This window comes from Pseudorca crassidens, chromosome 7 (genome assembly GCF_039906515.1).
Source record: "Pseudorca crassidens isolate mPseCra1 chromosome 7, mPseCra1.hap1, whole genome shotgun sequence".
In the NCBI taxonomy this organism is placed as follows: Eukaryota; Metazoa; Chordata; class Mammalia; order Artiodactyla; family Delphinidae; genus Pseudorca; species Pseudorca crassidens.
The window spans coordinates 46,474,366-46,490,576 of record NC_090302.1 but is presented as its reverse complement, the minus strand read 5'-3'; positions in this window follow the sequence as shown (position 1 = coordinate 46,490,576).

Here is a 16,211-nt window from a genome sequence, read left to right as displayed (position 1 = left end):
AGCGGCTGGGCCCGTGAGCCATGACCGCTGAGCCTGCCTTCCGGAGCCTGTGCTCCGCAACGGGAGAGGCCCGCATACCGCAAAAAAAAAAAAAAGAATGCAAAATAGTACAGTCATTTTGGAAGACAGTTTGGCAGTTTCTCACAAGCTAAAGATAGTCTTATACAATTTAGCAATCACATCGCTAGGTATTTACCCAAATGAGTTGAAAAGTTATGTCTGCACAAAAACTTGCGCACAAATGCTTATAGCAGCTTTATTCATACTTTCCAAAATTTGGATGCAACTAAGATGTCTTTCAAAAGATTAATGGATAACTAGCATATACACAGTGGAATATTATTCAGCCATAAAAAGAAATGAGCTATCAAGACATGGAGGAAAAGGTAGTATTAATCTTAAACACATATTGCTGAATGAAAGAAGACAATCTGAAAACTGGCTGTATGATTCCAACTATATGATGTTCTGGAAAAGGCAAAACTATGAAGATATTAAAAAGATGAGTGGTTGTCAAAGGTTAGGGAGAAGGAGGGAGAGATGAATAGGTGAAGCACAGGACGTTTTCAGGTTAATTAAACTATTGAGTATAGGGGGCTTCCCTGGCGGCGCAGTGGTTGAGAGTCCGCCTGCCGATGCAGGGGACACGGGTTCGTGCCCCGGTCCGGGAAGATCCCACATGCCAAGGAGTGGCTGGGCCCGTGAGCCGTGGCCGCTGAGCCTGCGCGTCCGGAGCCTGTGCTCCACAACGGGAGAGGCCACAACAGTGAGAGGCCCGCGTACCGCAAAAACAAACAAACAAACAAACAAAAACTATTGAGTATAATACTGTAATGGTGGAAGCACGCATTATGCATTTGTCAAACCTATAGAGCTCTATCATACAAAGAGTGAACCCTAAGTATAGATTTTAGATAATAATAAGGTGTCAATATTGGTTCATCAATTTTTGTTTGTTTTGTTTTCGTTTTTTGCGGTACGCAGGCCTCTCACTGTTGTGGCCTCTCCGTTGCGGAGCACAGGCTCCGGACGCGCAGGCTCAGCGGCCAGGGCTCACGGGCCCAGCTGCTCCGCGGCATGTGGGATCTTCCCGGGCCGGGGCACGAACCCGTGTGCCCGGCATCGGCAGGCGGACTCTCAACCACTGCGCCACCAGGGAAGCCCGGTTGATCAATTTTAACAAATGTACCCGCTAATCTGTTAACAACAGGGAAAACTGTGAGATAGGGAGAGAAAGGGTATATAGGAACTCAGTGCAACTTTGCTGTAAACTTAAAACTCTCCTAAAAAATAAAGTCTATTAAAAAAACAGTTCTCAATTTTTTGAAGCTTATAATATATCCAGAAAGAAAGAATCATGCAAAAGATGATAGTATAAAGTAATAATGGTTATATACAGACATATATGAAATACTTTAGTAAAATAAGAGAGTAACAAAATCGGGAAAAGCTACAAAATGGAAAATACTTGAAGGATTAGTAGTACTTCATCCTGTTGAATTATTGAATGAATAAATTTATTGAGAATTTCTCATTCTTACGAACTATTCTTAGATGTTTAAGAATTTTTTTTTAATTTAGTCTTCAAACAAGCCTGTGAGGAAAGGGTCATGTGCTTTTTATGTAGGAGGAATCTAAAGTTCCCAAGGTCACATGACTTGCCCAAGGTGAATGAATGAACATAAATTTGAACACTGGTCTTCTGACCCCCAAAGCTACCTATAGGAAGAAAGACCAAGAAAGAAATGAGACTGAATGAGAACCTGCTTCAGACACCAGGTCTTTTGACAAAGATGTTATTTTAATTAGAGTAAAAATCAAAATGTCCTCTGTTGTGTATAAATAAGTACAGTGATTTTTTGTGTGTGTGATTCTAATGAACAACGCCATGAAAGGTAATTTTATTTTCTTTTTTGATGGCATATTTCCCTTTAATGGCCAGGTTTAAAGGAAAAATAAGAGATGTAAATATCATATATTAAAGATAAATGTGTTCATTGTCCAAATCCAGGAGAAAAAGAAGGAAAAAAACTGTCTCAGGTTCCATGACAAGATATTGAAATTAAGCATAAGAAATTTCTTCCCTGTAGATAAACAGATAAACTGTGGTGTAAGTTAAACCTCTGACAATATTGTGCTTAAAAGGGTTAAACTCTAGGAAAGTTCCCCATTCCCTATATTTACCTTTTTAACATAGCTTCAGCTACATGATAAGACATTAGTTCTGAAGTCTTCTTTTGACACCTAAAATCTCCCCTGTACTCCCATAATACTTCATTATAATTGCCTGTTCATTTGCCCTTAGTCTTCCCTAGGTTTCAGAAGGGTAGAGACAGTTTTATTCACTTCTGTTTCTCTAATGCCTAACCCAAACCCTATTAGATAATACGTACTTAAATTTGTAAATACAAATAAATGAACAAACACACAAAGAAGGTAGCTAGTATTTTGCATTTGCAGAAAAAAACTTTTCAGTCACCCTTCCTTGCTTGATACATGAGTTTTTGTAAACTTACAGTGATTTTGTTAAAACACACAGAATACTTGTAAATTCTGTGTGGAGGAGTAGAAACTACATACTGTCAATGAAAATTTTCTCAAACAAAATAGTAATAATATTTTCAACAATCTGTATAAATCTAGGAACAGTACAAAAGAGAAAATATTTAAACACTGCAAAATTCTCCATCTCCCATGTATTAATAATTGGTCTTTCATCCCTTTCTATCTAAGCTCAGCAGACATATGCTCTACATACTTCATCTATGGCTAAAATGTCTCATAAGCTTCTTGAGTCTTGCTTCTCTATTAGTTTTATCTATCCTCATTTGTTTGTTTTGCTTCTTATCATTAAATAATAAAGAAAATACCCATCACAGTGACCCACCTCTGCTCTTTATTTCCTGTATCACACCTCAGTAACACCTGTCACCAGAGTGTCTAGGTTAAGTCCTTGAACTCTTTTTGAGTTTTTTCTTTGTCTCTTCTTTTTGTTCTTATATGCCTCATATGGAATGTACAGGGATAGTTTCTATGTATGTATCAATTAATTTTGTGATCCTCCGTAATTAACAGAGAAGATGACTAATAATGGCTAAATAAATAGAATTTTTTTTCACAAGAAATCCAGGAGATGACTGCTGCTGGCATTGGGCCAGAGACTGAATGCTACCAGGAAATCCTGTGATCATTTGGAATGTTCCTTATGTTGGTTATCTCATGGTCTCAAAATGGCTGCTAGAGATCCAGACATCGTGTCTAGGCTCATCATGTTTGGGAACCACATAGGTTCCCTAAAGTAATTCTTTTGCTTAGAAACAAAACTGGATGATTATGTGTATATGTGATAATATAAAGCAATAGGCCTCCAATGAGCTTGAATGATAGGAGTATCAGTTAGGTCTTTGGTTGAAAGCAAGATAATTGGCTAACCTATGAAAGAGGAATTTATAAAAGGATGAGTGTGTTGGAGTAAGGGACTGAGAATGGGTAGCAGGCTGGGAGTCCAGGTTTAGAAATAGGCAAGAAAATTGGGAACCACGATGGGATGAAAAGCAGGAGGGAAAATGTACAGCAACCTTCTTAGTATTCCCACACCCTAATCAGGAGACCACTACTCTGCTCTCACGAAGACCTCTGCAGGGAATTACCTTCAAACCTCTCTCTTCCTAGCTAGGCAGTTCTGACTAAAGGAAACTCTTGCAGTTGTAGTCAGCTGGAACTGGAAAACTGAGGGCTAGCCAGGCATCTCTCTCTTTATCTCAGGGCTTCTCCAAGTAGACTAGATTGAGTTTCCTTACAGCATGTTATCCTTAGAAAAGTAAGCCGACTGACACGGCAGCTCAGGGCTCCAACAAAAGTGTTCCAGCTCCCAAGGCAGAAGCTACAACATCTTCTACAACCTAGCCTCAGAAGTCACACGTTACTCCTGCCACATTATTTTGGTTACAAGGAGTCACAAGCCTGCTCAGATTCAAGTGAAGAGTAATTACACTTCATCTCTTAAAAGGGGAAGTGGCAAGGTCCCAGATGATTTGGGGGAAGAATAGAGATATTGTGACAGCCATTTTGGGGAAAGAAAATATGCCACATGTAGGACAATAGCATGTCATTGCATTCCATGTAACATCATTTGCAAAATTCCTCCACGGAGTGGCTATGCAGATTCACAAGTTGTCATTGCTTTAAAAAAGAAAGTCATGATTCTCCTGTTCTGATTATTTTAATACAAGAAATAGATAACCACTTTGGGAAACATTTTTGTGGAGTGTTTACAAGGCATGTTCAATTTATTGGCATACTACCTCATAGTTCAAAAGATTAATAATGATTTTTTTTCCTTTGTGAAAGTCATGGAATAGTACTAGCAAAGAAGAGAGACAAGAAAAGATATTTGTGGATATTTGCTAAGGGTTTATTATAATATGACAGCAGAGTGGTACAGAGGGTAATGACTTTGGAGCCAGAAGGATCCGAATTCTAATCAAATTTCTACCACTTATTAAGTGACCCTGAGAATAGTAATTACTTTTTCTAAGCTATAGTTTTTCATCGGTTAAAAAAAAGTACTGCTACTACTAATACTGCTGCTGCTACTTCCTGCCTCACAGAATTGCTATATGGATTAGACGTAATGGAGTTAAAGTGACTGACACTTAATAGGTACATAAGAAATTGGAGGGACAGCTACCATTAAACCACCTAAGAGAAAGTGGAAAAAAAATCAATGCTTTCAAATACTAAAGTGATTGGTAATGATAGGCCAAACAGTCAATATGATTGAATGGTGTTTATTTTTCATCCATTTCTTTTGCTATGGATGATACAGATCTTGTTGTGATTAAAGTAGGATTAAGCTAATTCTTAGCTCCAAACTGAAATGACTTTTAAAAATTGAATGGCCTGAAAAGATATCCTTGTACTGAGGTTTGTGTACCTGCTTCAGGCCGAGCCAGAAATACACGAAAAGAAATGCCTTTTCAGTGTCTGGAAACCTAAAATGCAGTCATGTGGAAATGAACCTTTCTTTAGTTTCAGTGGTAGAAACTTGGGATATTGACTCAATAGCCAAAGTGACCCACCTTCCAAATCCTTTCTTTAGCTTTGATGTATAAACAATGCATCCTTTTGCAATTATAATCACTGTTTGCTTTTTTGGCTCTGAAGACTGATTCACAGGAGGTCAGTGTCTTCACAATCATAACTCAGAATTAATCAGGCTTCTTGATTCAAATCTAGCCCTACCACTCACTGACTGTGAGGCCTGGCTAAGTTTCCTACCTTCCCTGTGTCTCAGTTTGCTCATCTGTAAAATGAGAATATTGATGGTTGTGATAAAAACTAAACGAGATAATCAGCATCGCGCCCACATAACCCAATAAATATTAATACACAGTAGCTGCTGCTACTATGAGGGGCTTACCATGCATTTCTGCCACAGAAAGCTTCCTTTAATATGAGAATGCATTATAAAATGCTCTATCCTATCAGAAATATCAGATCATTTCTAGCTAGCTATTGCAAAGAGAAATGAAATGAGATTTCTTGCATGGAGTGAACTAAGTTATGGATTATATTCTTTATATTCTCGCCTCACTGTAGATTATTAAGTTCAATAGTGTCAGCCTTTCAAGCAATGGAAGGCTTATTTATTGCCTCTCTTTTTCTGTGAATATGGAACTACAAATGGGTCCAAGGTAAAAGGAGGAAAAATACCTGTGAAAACGGAGCAGGAGTAGAAGGAAAAGACTTAGTATGAGAGAAAGGAAAGGAAAACGGCTTGAACATATCTGTACATCAAGAATTTCACTGTGGGGCTTCCCTGGTGGCGCAATGGTTGAGAGTCCGCCTGCCGATGCAGGGGACACGGGTTCGTGCCCCTGTCCGGGAAGATCCCACATGCCGCGGAGCGGCGGCTGGGCCCGTGAGCCATGGCCACTGAGCCTGCGCGTCCGGAGCCTGTGCTCCGCAACGGGAGAGGCCACAACAGTGAGAGGTCCGTGTACCGCAAAAAAAAAAAAAAAAAAAAATTTCACTGTGTGGGTGGAATTTTTCTTTTCTACTTTTTTTTGGGCCCACCACAGGAGTCCATAGAAATTCAGGCTTAGTCCCAAGCTGAGTCATCTACCAAAGAGCCCATCTGGAAAGAAGTCTGTTTCGTTTTGGCTAATCTAACGGAAATAAACTTCAAGTCTCTTGCTTCTGAGTGGAAGCAATTATTGCTGTTCCATTTTCATGAAGATCGTGACCACTGGAAATTTTGTGTTGTCAGCATGCAAACCAACTATTAATTTCAAATGTCTCAACTTTTATACTTTAAATATGTTTATCCTGGTGTATCTAGCATGTATACCATTTTTTTTAATTCTCCATATTCAGATCTCTACTTTAGTCTTTCTAAATGTATTACCATAGAAGAAAAACATCAGAAAAGCACACGTAAGGCTTCTCTATATAGTCCTAGAAAAACCAAGTTTTCCATTAATTTTCAAATAAAAGAAAGAAAAAATCCTTATTGGTTTGTCTCTAGTGGGATAAAAAAAATTAAAGTTGCATCATAATATGAAGGAGCAGAGAAAATATAACCAAGCATGGCTACATGGCAAAATGAAAATGTAAGAGTCCTTGTCAAAAATTATTAAGAATTTCAAGACACTGAGAGCAGACCATTGAACCAAATGTAGGGTCTTCTGAGCAGGGCCCTATGTGACTGCACAGGTTGTGTATCCGTGAAGCCAACCCTGAATGTAACTCTTTTATGTTGTCTAAAAATAAATCGATTCTTCTTCAAAAACCTTCATACTCAGTTTAAGGAAGAAAAAAATGAACTTTTAGTGCCATCTGGTGTGAATTTTGCTCTGATTTAATAATCTATTTTTAGATCTTCCTCTGTCTAGAAAAAAGAGCATATTTTCTTAGTTTCTCTTCCACTTCTTCTTCCCTTGGCTACTCTCTAAGAATTTTTGGAGTGTACCATGGGGAAGGGTTTCATTGTCGAGGGAAGGATTGAGGTCTCTGGCTCAGTGTCTCCTGGCCCTTCTGTTTGCTGGTTCATATCTCTTGCCTACCCGGGGGGAACTTGACATTGGAGGTTAACTTAGGATGTGACATACTAGCCATATGTTCGTAAAGGCACAGTCATTATTGGATTTTAAACACGATAGGGCTCAAGATTAATTTTTTCTTCCACTCTTTGAGAGCATGGGAGAAAGACCCAATTAACCAAAGACAAAATAAGAGGTTTGTACGTTTGCTCTACATGTAAGCTAGGACACATGAAATTTATGACCTAGTCATGTATGATAGTTTTTCTAAGATTTTCTTTTAAAATGTACAAGTAAATATTAATTTATGTTTGGAGTGAGTTTCGTATCTTTTTCTAAAAAAATAAAAAATCAAACCACAAAACCCCCACTTTTATATAAAATCACAAATTCGACTGCCTGTTTAAAAGAACCCTGCAGTAAAATCAGTAAAGTTTTGTTTTTTTGTTTTTTTGTTTTTTATGGATACAGTTAACCCATTGTTTCCTCTTGCTTCTCTGTGTTTGGATGGATTGCTTAGAAAACATATAAATGTACCCAGTGGGTAAGCATTTATACTTCATGAGGCTGATTTTTGTTTATTTGTATTTTAAATCTTTCCCTTTATTGATTCTTTCCTACCTTCACTTAAAAGAGTCAAGACTCTTTTATCTTAAAACAAAATAAAAACAAAAATAGTGTCTGGTCCAGTATATGTCCCTGGCACCTGGTGCCACCATAAGCATAAGCTACCCACTCTAATTAAGTCTTAGGTGACTCATTGCAGGGACTGTTTAGTGAAAAATGACATCAAAACAGAGCTGAGAGGAGACCTTTCTGATCCATTGGGGAATTCACTAAACCATCCTACTTGTGTGATCTTTCTTGGAGGTGAATCTGTCCATGTAGTTGTCAAGGCTCCCTTGATCTCTGATCAAAGGACAAAAATGGTGCTGTTTCAAGGGCAAAGGCTATATAACTAAAATGTTTTTATCATAACTCTTCACATTAAGCAAAGAAGCAAAATGATAATTATGCTTAAAGATAGCAACAAATACCATACCTTTATTATTTTTTTTTTTGTGGCCATGCCACCCGACATGCAAGATCTTGTTTCCCCAACCAGGAGTTGAACCCATGCCCCCTGCAGTGGAAGCGAGGAGTCTTAACCACTGGACCACCAGGGAAGTCTCTATACCTTTTCTAAAATAAAACGCTGGCACAAAAATTAGGAACTGTGAAATTATTTTAATTTTTTTTCAAAAGTGCAATTAAATATAGTGAGAATTATTGTGCTTCATCCTAATATTATTTTGTATTTTTTGTATTTTCCAATTTTTCCTGAAAAATGAAGAAAATATTGGAATGAAGAATGCTGAAATACTAAATGAAGAAATTACTCGTTGGGGAATGCATGTTTTCTGACAGAAGGCACAGAATTGTGCTTTAATATTTTAGACGTGATTCTCATATAATGTAAAAAGCTTGTAAGTTTGTCTCTGGGGAGTTGTAGAGGCGTAGTTGTCATACAAACAGGCATGTCATTACTAGGTTCTGTTTTTTAATAATTTGGTTTCAATAATTCTATTGTTTTCCCGAAGATAACCCTCTTTTTAAGCACAGAGAGTATGTCAGCATACTTTTTCAGATATGTATTAGCTATTGTATTTGGCAATATAACTTTTAAATTGATTTCAAATGTGCAAATTCATAATTTATTTCAAAATTATTACTCTTGGAAGTTTTCTGCCCCGGTTTCATTCAACTTTTGATCTTTTCCGCCATCTAGTGATCAACTTTATAAACTTCCCTCCGATTGTATATACAAAGAGCTGTTAAAAAAAAAAGTAAAAGAACTAGAAAGCATGTTCTATTTCTCCACAGGATTTATAGTCTAGCCAGGAGACATAAGCTGCAGGCATGGAAAATATGGAAAATCACTTTTCAAAGAATATAAAAGAATTATCAACAGTGGGAAAAAGCTATATGTGTACCAGGGAAGCAATAGTGATTTTGTATATTACGTTTGATATTTTTATTTGAAGTAAAGGGTTAGAAAGCTAACTTATCCATTTTCCCTAAGTCAGTTGTACATGGCACTTGATTAATGGAGTGGAAATTTTTAAAAATCACATAAATCCTTCTTGTCCAGACTACATAGAAGAGTTCACCTGGGCGGCTGGTAGTGCTGCTTCCTGCTCATTTATTCCTCAGTACTCTGCTGAAATGACCCTGGCCCACCAGCAGTGACTTTGTCAATAAATACAATAACCATTTTTAGTCCTTATTTTCCTGGGCTCCTTTGCTGCATTTGACACGCTCTTGTATGCTTTCCCCTCCTCCCATGACTTCAATCCTCTGGTCCCTTCTGGTTCTCTGTCCATCCCTCCTTTTCCATGGGTTCCTCTTCCTCTGCCTGCTCTTTTTTTTTTTTTTTTTTTTTTGCGGTACGCGGGCCTCTCACTGTTGTGGCCTCTCCCGTTGCGGAGCACAGGTTCCGGACGCGCAGGCCCAGCGGCCATGGCTCACGGGACCAGCCGCTCCGCGGCATGTGGGATCTTCCCGTACCGGGGCACGAACACGTGTCCCCTGCATCAGCAGGCGGACTCTCAACCACTGCGCCACCAGGGAAGCCCTCTGCCTACTCTTTAAGTGCTATTGGTTGTCCTAGTCCCTTGGGCCTCTATAACAAAACACCATAGACTAGGAGGGTTATATACACAACAGTAATTTATCTTTCACAGTTCTGGAAGCAGGAAGTCTAGATTTAGTGTCTGGTGAGAACCTTCTTCTTAGTTCCTTTAAGGTCCTCTTTTTTGCTGTAACCTCACATGGCAGAAGGCGCAAAGGGTCTCTCTGGGGTCTCTTTTATAAGAACACTAAATCACATTCATGAAGGCTCTGCCCTTACAACCTAAGCACATCCCAAAGGCCCCACCTCTTAATATCATCACCGTGGGGATTACTTTTCGATGTAGGAATTTGGCGGGGGGAGGGGGACACAAACATTCAGTCTGCAGCATTGGTATTACCCAAGGTGGTATACTTGGCTCACTAATGGTCACACGATGTCATCCACATGTATGTTTTTATCCTTCACTCGTATTTTGATGAACTTTAAGTCTAACGTGTTAGGGATTGATTCTCCAGAGATCTACTCTTGCACATCTAGTGACCTGTTGAACACTTGGATGTTCCCTGGGGAACTAAAGTTCCACACTTTCAACCTGCAAGTGAATTTTAGTCCTGATAAAGAAGTGAATGGGTCTGCAAGAGAAGGGATAAGGTACAGCAACCTTTTGCCAGAGTCATCAGTGCTGGTAACAAATAGAAACGTAGTGAGGGCACTGATTGCTGCCAATGCTTATCACTAGGGAGGAAACAAACACACAAGAGAAAACAGTGATGTTTACTCGCAGAAGCACTTTGCTGGCTATTAACATCATAAACTGTCACATAAGAATGAATAACTCCATTTAGAATTTAGTAATCTGAAAACGGAAGGCTGGCAGAAAGCATTCCTGTTCCTTGGATAAATGATGTTGCTTTTAAATACTCTTTGCTTCTTGTTCTCGGTGCTGTGTCAATGGACTCTTGGATTTACTGTAGATTGCCTAAAGTCAGGTCACACTCTAAAGGAAGATTTTCAGATGTTTAAGACCATTAGCATCAAACGGAGGGTATGTACCTGACACAATGAGAAGTAATGAAAAGAGAGTACTGAAAATGGAAATGTGAGGGAGAAGAAAAAAGCACCCATTGACAGCATATGAAATCAGATAATCATTCAATTACTTCTTTCCAGGGATCTTTAAAATCGATTCTCAAAGACTGAGTAAATTATTTTCCTTACACTGTGAACATTTTATTCTTTCTCAACTGTGCAGAGGGGAAAAAAAAATATTTTCACTTTCTTTTGTCCATTCTTGAGAAAAAAATTGCAAAACAGACACATGGGAAATAATCGTTGTACGTACTTACGTACTTTTTAACTTATACAAATAAATATTCACATGTTATTTGTAAGGCCAACTGGCCGAGGCAAGGGGACACAATCAGATTCACAGGTTGCATCAGACCTAAACTCTCCGGACCACCCAGTTCCAGAAACTGACCTGGAGACATTCGGGACCACCCAGTTCCAGAAACTGACCTGGGGACTTTGCACCCGGCCCAGCCTTCCCGCCTTTCGAGGGGCGGGACTAACGGTCCCCCAGGATACATGAAAAGACCACCAAATAAGGAATACCCTGCGCCCTCCCAGATTCACCACACCCCTTTCCCTTCTTCCCCTATAAAATCTTGCCCAACCCCCTCGCCCAGGTGCAACTTCTCTGGCCCCTTTCTCTTGGACCAGTGAACCTCGCCCGGGAGCGCTCTCTAATAAAGCTCACTTGAAGCTTTCTTCTGTTTCGCGGTGCCGCTTGTTAAGATCCGACCTTACATTTGGTGCTGAAACCCGGGAGGGGTACCAAGCCCCGCGGGTTACCGCACGGGCCGCTCCTCGCCTCCCCCAGGAGACAACCAGGGGACCTCTACTCATCCACCGGATCCGGCAGAAAGCGGGGTAAGTCCCCCTCGTTCCCTCCGACCCCCAGAGTCCCTGCCCACCGCACTCCCTGTCCTTAATCGCGGCCACGTCAGAGACTCCTCCGTCCTCTCTCCGGGCCTCGGGCAACTGTGGAGACGTCCCATCGCCTGACCGCCCTCCGACCTGCCGTGAATTGGAGACTGAGACCAGGGACGCCTCTCTCCCTCTCCATTCACTCAGGGACAGAGTGGGGGTCATGGGAACCTCACAATCGAAACCAGATCCGAAGACGCCCCTGGGGTGTCTCTTAGCCAATTTTACAGCCCTCGCTATTTTCCTGAAGGGACTTTCGATTTTAACATCCTCCGTGATCTAGATAATTACTGCCGCAGGACGGGCAAATGGTCTGAGGTCCCCTATGTCCAGGTTTTTTGGTATTTGCGCTCCCTCCCCTCCCTTTCTTTGCGTCAATCGTTCTACCTCTCAAATCCTCCTTGCCAAACAAACATCTCCTCCATCCAAAACCTCAATCCCCTTGGATTCCTCCCCACTAACCGACCCTCCCGAATCTCTTACCACTCCCCCCTTCAGAACTCCCCTCCAACCTCCACCCTACCGTGAAGAGGTCCCTCCTCCTCCCGAACCCGCTCCGGCCCCTCCCACCGCTCCCCCGCCTCCCTCAACGATTTCTCCACCCACGCCCCTTGCTTACACGCCCTCACGACTCCCAAGATCCAAATCTCCTCTGCCCTCTGAGGGAGGTAGCGGGAGCGGAAGGATTAGTCCTATCTTCTACTCTGACCCCCGACGAGAGGGAAAGAATTCAATCTGCTGCCCGAAACCTTGCAGATCAGGTTCACCTTACCGACAACTCCATGCCTGTCGGAGGGACTGCCGTACCTGGCACCGATCCAGGCTGGACTTATCAGGATGGCCAAGATGGCCGCCGTAAACGCGACTTCATGATCCAATGCCGCCTGGCTGGCATGCAGGCCGCCGCTCATAAGGTAGTCAATTTTGAAAAACTAAAAGAGATAACCCAAGAACCTAACGAAAATCCAGCTATCTTTCTCAATCGCCTTACAGAGGCCTTAACTCTCTACACCCGGCTGGATCCCGACACCCCAGCAGGGGCAACGGTCCTAGCCACCCATTTTATTACCCAATAAGCCCCGGACATCCGAAAGAAATTAAAACGGGCAGAAGACGGCCCTCAAACCCCTATTCGAGATCTGGTAAAGATGGCCTTTAAAGTCTACAATGGCCGTGAGGATTTGGCAGAATCCAGCCGACAGGCTCGGATGCACCAGAAGGTGGCCCTCCAAACCCAAGCTCTTGTAGCCGCCCTAAGGCCGGCCATCTCCCATGGATCACAGCAGCCACGGGGTCCGCAAAATGCAACCCCGCCGGGGGCCTGCTTCAAATGCGGAAAAGAAGGCCACTGGGCTCGCCAATGTCCCAATCCCCGACCTCCTTCTAAGCCTTGTCCCAGCTGCGGGCTAACGGGCCACTGGAAGAGTGACTGCCCTACGACTGGCCCTCCCTCAGCGTCTCCACGCGGGGGCAGGCCGACCCAACAGCATTACCACTCGAACTGCTGGGATTGGCTGACGACTGACGGCGCCCGGACTCGAAGACCCCCATCACCCTCGCCAAGCCCAGGGTAACGCTACAGGTAGCGGGTAAGTCCATCTCATTTCTGGTGGACACGGGGGCTACCTATTCGGTCCTGCCTACTTATTCCGGGCCAGTTTCTCCTTCCCAGATCTCGGTCATGGGTATTGATGGCAAACCATCCTTCCCACTCCAGACCGCTCCACTCCCATGTCATATCGAAAGACTCCCTTTTACTCATTCCTTCTTACTCATACCATCCTGCCCAGTTCCCTTGCTAGGCCGAGATGTCCTTTTCCACTTAGGGGCCTCCCTCCAGCTGGTTAGACTTGACCCTAAGGTCCCCTCCTCCCAACTCCTGCTTCCTCTTCTCGGCCTGTCTCTAGAACCCTCCCCCTCCTATCCCCCTCTTCCAATCACACCGAACCCAATCAATCCCCAAGTCCGGAATACTTCTAAGCACATAATAGCAACACACCATTCCCCCGTTCTCATCCGCCTAAAGGACCCCTCCAAATTTCCATCAAGGCCCCAATTTCCCATCTCTGAGACTCACCTTACGGGCCTACAACCTATTATCACCAGACTCCTAAACCAGGGACTTCTTATCCCCACTGACTTTCCCTGCAACACCCCCATCCTGCCTGTCCGCAAGGCCTCTGGGGATTATCGCCTGGTCCAGGACCTCCGACTAATCAATGAGGCCATAATTCCTCTCCACCCAGTAGTCTGGATCCCTAACTTTGCTCTCCTCGCTAAACCCTTATATCTAGCCGCTAAAGAAACCCCTCAAGTACCTCTCACCTCTCCTTCCGCCGTTTGACAGGCCTTTCTCAGCCTCCGTAACGCTCTGATATCTTCTCCCCTTTCTCTGCCCAACCCAAACCAACCTTTTCACCTTTTTGTGGATGAACGGGCCGGAATAGCCACGGGACTCCTTGCCTAGCCTATAGGGCCTTCCTACCGCCCCGTGGCTTACCTCTCCAAACAGCTAGACCCAACCATTCGGGGATGGCAACCATGCCTTCGGGCCCTAGCAGCGGCAGCCGAACTGACCAAACAAACACTGAAACTGACTCTGGCCCACCCACTAACCGTGTTTTCCTCCCACCGGCTGGTCGACCTCCTAGGCCACAAGTCTCTCTCCCTCCTGGTTCCCTCCCGCATCCAGGAGTTCCACCTACTGTTCTTTGAAAACCCTGCTATCTCCCTCGACCTCTCCCCCCGCCTAAACCCGGCCTCCCTCTTGCCTATCTCCGATACCGGGACCTCCCCTTCCCACTCCTGACCCCAAGTCGTAGAGGCCCTCAGCCCGCCGAGAGAGGGTCTCTTTGACACCCCTCTTTCAAACCCGGACCGCACCCTCTTCGTAGCATGCTTGCTCCCTGTTTTCTTAGGTTCTTTCGCAGGCGCATGGAGGAAGTCTCTCGGGTGGCCACAAACCAAATGCTCCTCGGTCCTTACACCTTGCTTCCTACAGAACCCCCCACTGGTCTCCCCTAAGCCTCGTACCTCTGGTCGCCCGACTCCCCTTTCAACGCCCCCATTCTGCATGAAGTAGCCAGAGATCAGAACGCCGCCCCGCCCCATTACACCAAAGATGTCGGGATGTAAGGCCAACTGCCCCGAGGCAGGGGAACACAATCAGATTCACAGGTTGCATCAGACCGAAACTCTCCAGACCACCCAGTTCCAGAAACTGACCTGGGGGCTTTGCACCCGGCCCAGCCTTCTCGCCTTTCGAGGGGCGGGACTAACAGTCCCCCAGGATACACGAAAAGACCACCAAATAAGGAATACCCTGCGCCCTCCCAGATTCGCCACACCCCTTTCCCTTCTTCCTCTATAAAATCTTGCCCAACCCACGCCCGGGTGCGACTTCTCTGGCCCCTTTCTCGGACTAGTGAACGTCGCCCGGGAGCGCTCCCTAATAAAGCTCACTTGAAGCTTTCCTCTGTTTTGCGGTGCCATTTGTTAAGATCCGACCTTACATTATTAAATCAAGAAAATGATATATCACCTTATATGGTATCTTCTCTCATCTCATATTCTTAACATATAAAATTTTGTTTGCTTTTATTTGAAACGATGGCATTTGAGTCAAGTCTTTTCTCCTAATTTGTTCTTCTGTTGTTTGAGAATGCACCACTTTCTATGGGTAAATCCATTTGAATATTTATCTTTTAATATGTTTTAACTCAGTAATTTGTATTACAAACCTATACATCTATTTCTTAATTTATAAACTTTAGAAAGTATCTGTTAACATCTCCTGCGAAACATGAAGATATCTTTCTTACTCCATCTTCCCAGCCCCACCTACTCCCTCAAATGCTTGTCAATTACATATATTATTATTGTGAGTTTTTCTAATGATTACATTGGCACATTTAAATGTTGGATAAATTTTGGCATGTTTTTGGCTCCAGATAAAAGAAAGCCTGATGTATTATGGCTTAAAAAATTAAGAATTTATTTTCTGCTCATAACAAAAAGCCTAGAGGTATATGGCCCCAGGGTTGGCCAAGAGGTTAACTGGCAACAACTCTGCAATCTCTTGGCCTTCTCCCTTATGGTTGACATTCTCACTCATTTGCACCCAAGAGGGTATCCACAAGATTACCTTCTCCTTTTGTGCCATTGTTTGGGGGTTTATAGCACGACCATACAGAGGCTCAGCCATTCTATACTCAGCCTTTTACTAATTCCTCTGACAAATTCTGCACCCCTACATTCCCCATTTTTGATAATGCTGAGCTTGGCCACTTTGGGATTCATTAGAAATTGTTCCTATCTTTTTTCAGGTTTCCCCTGCACATGTTTTGAGTCGTTTTCTCTATTCTAATATATCCATCAATAGGATTTTACCAGTTTTCTGTATTACAGAAATGCAACATTTTATGTGGCTGGTTGATGACATCTTTTCTTTCTTTTACCACTGTGATTTATTCTTCTTGTGTATATTTACTATTATTTCAGGGAGATCATAAGGAAGGAAGGAAAAATACTGCCCTCATTTCAGTTTTTTAAACTAACAGTCTGTA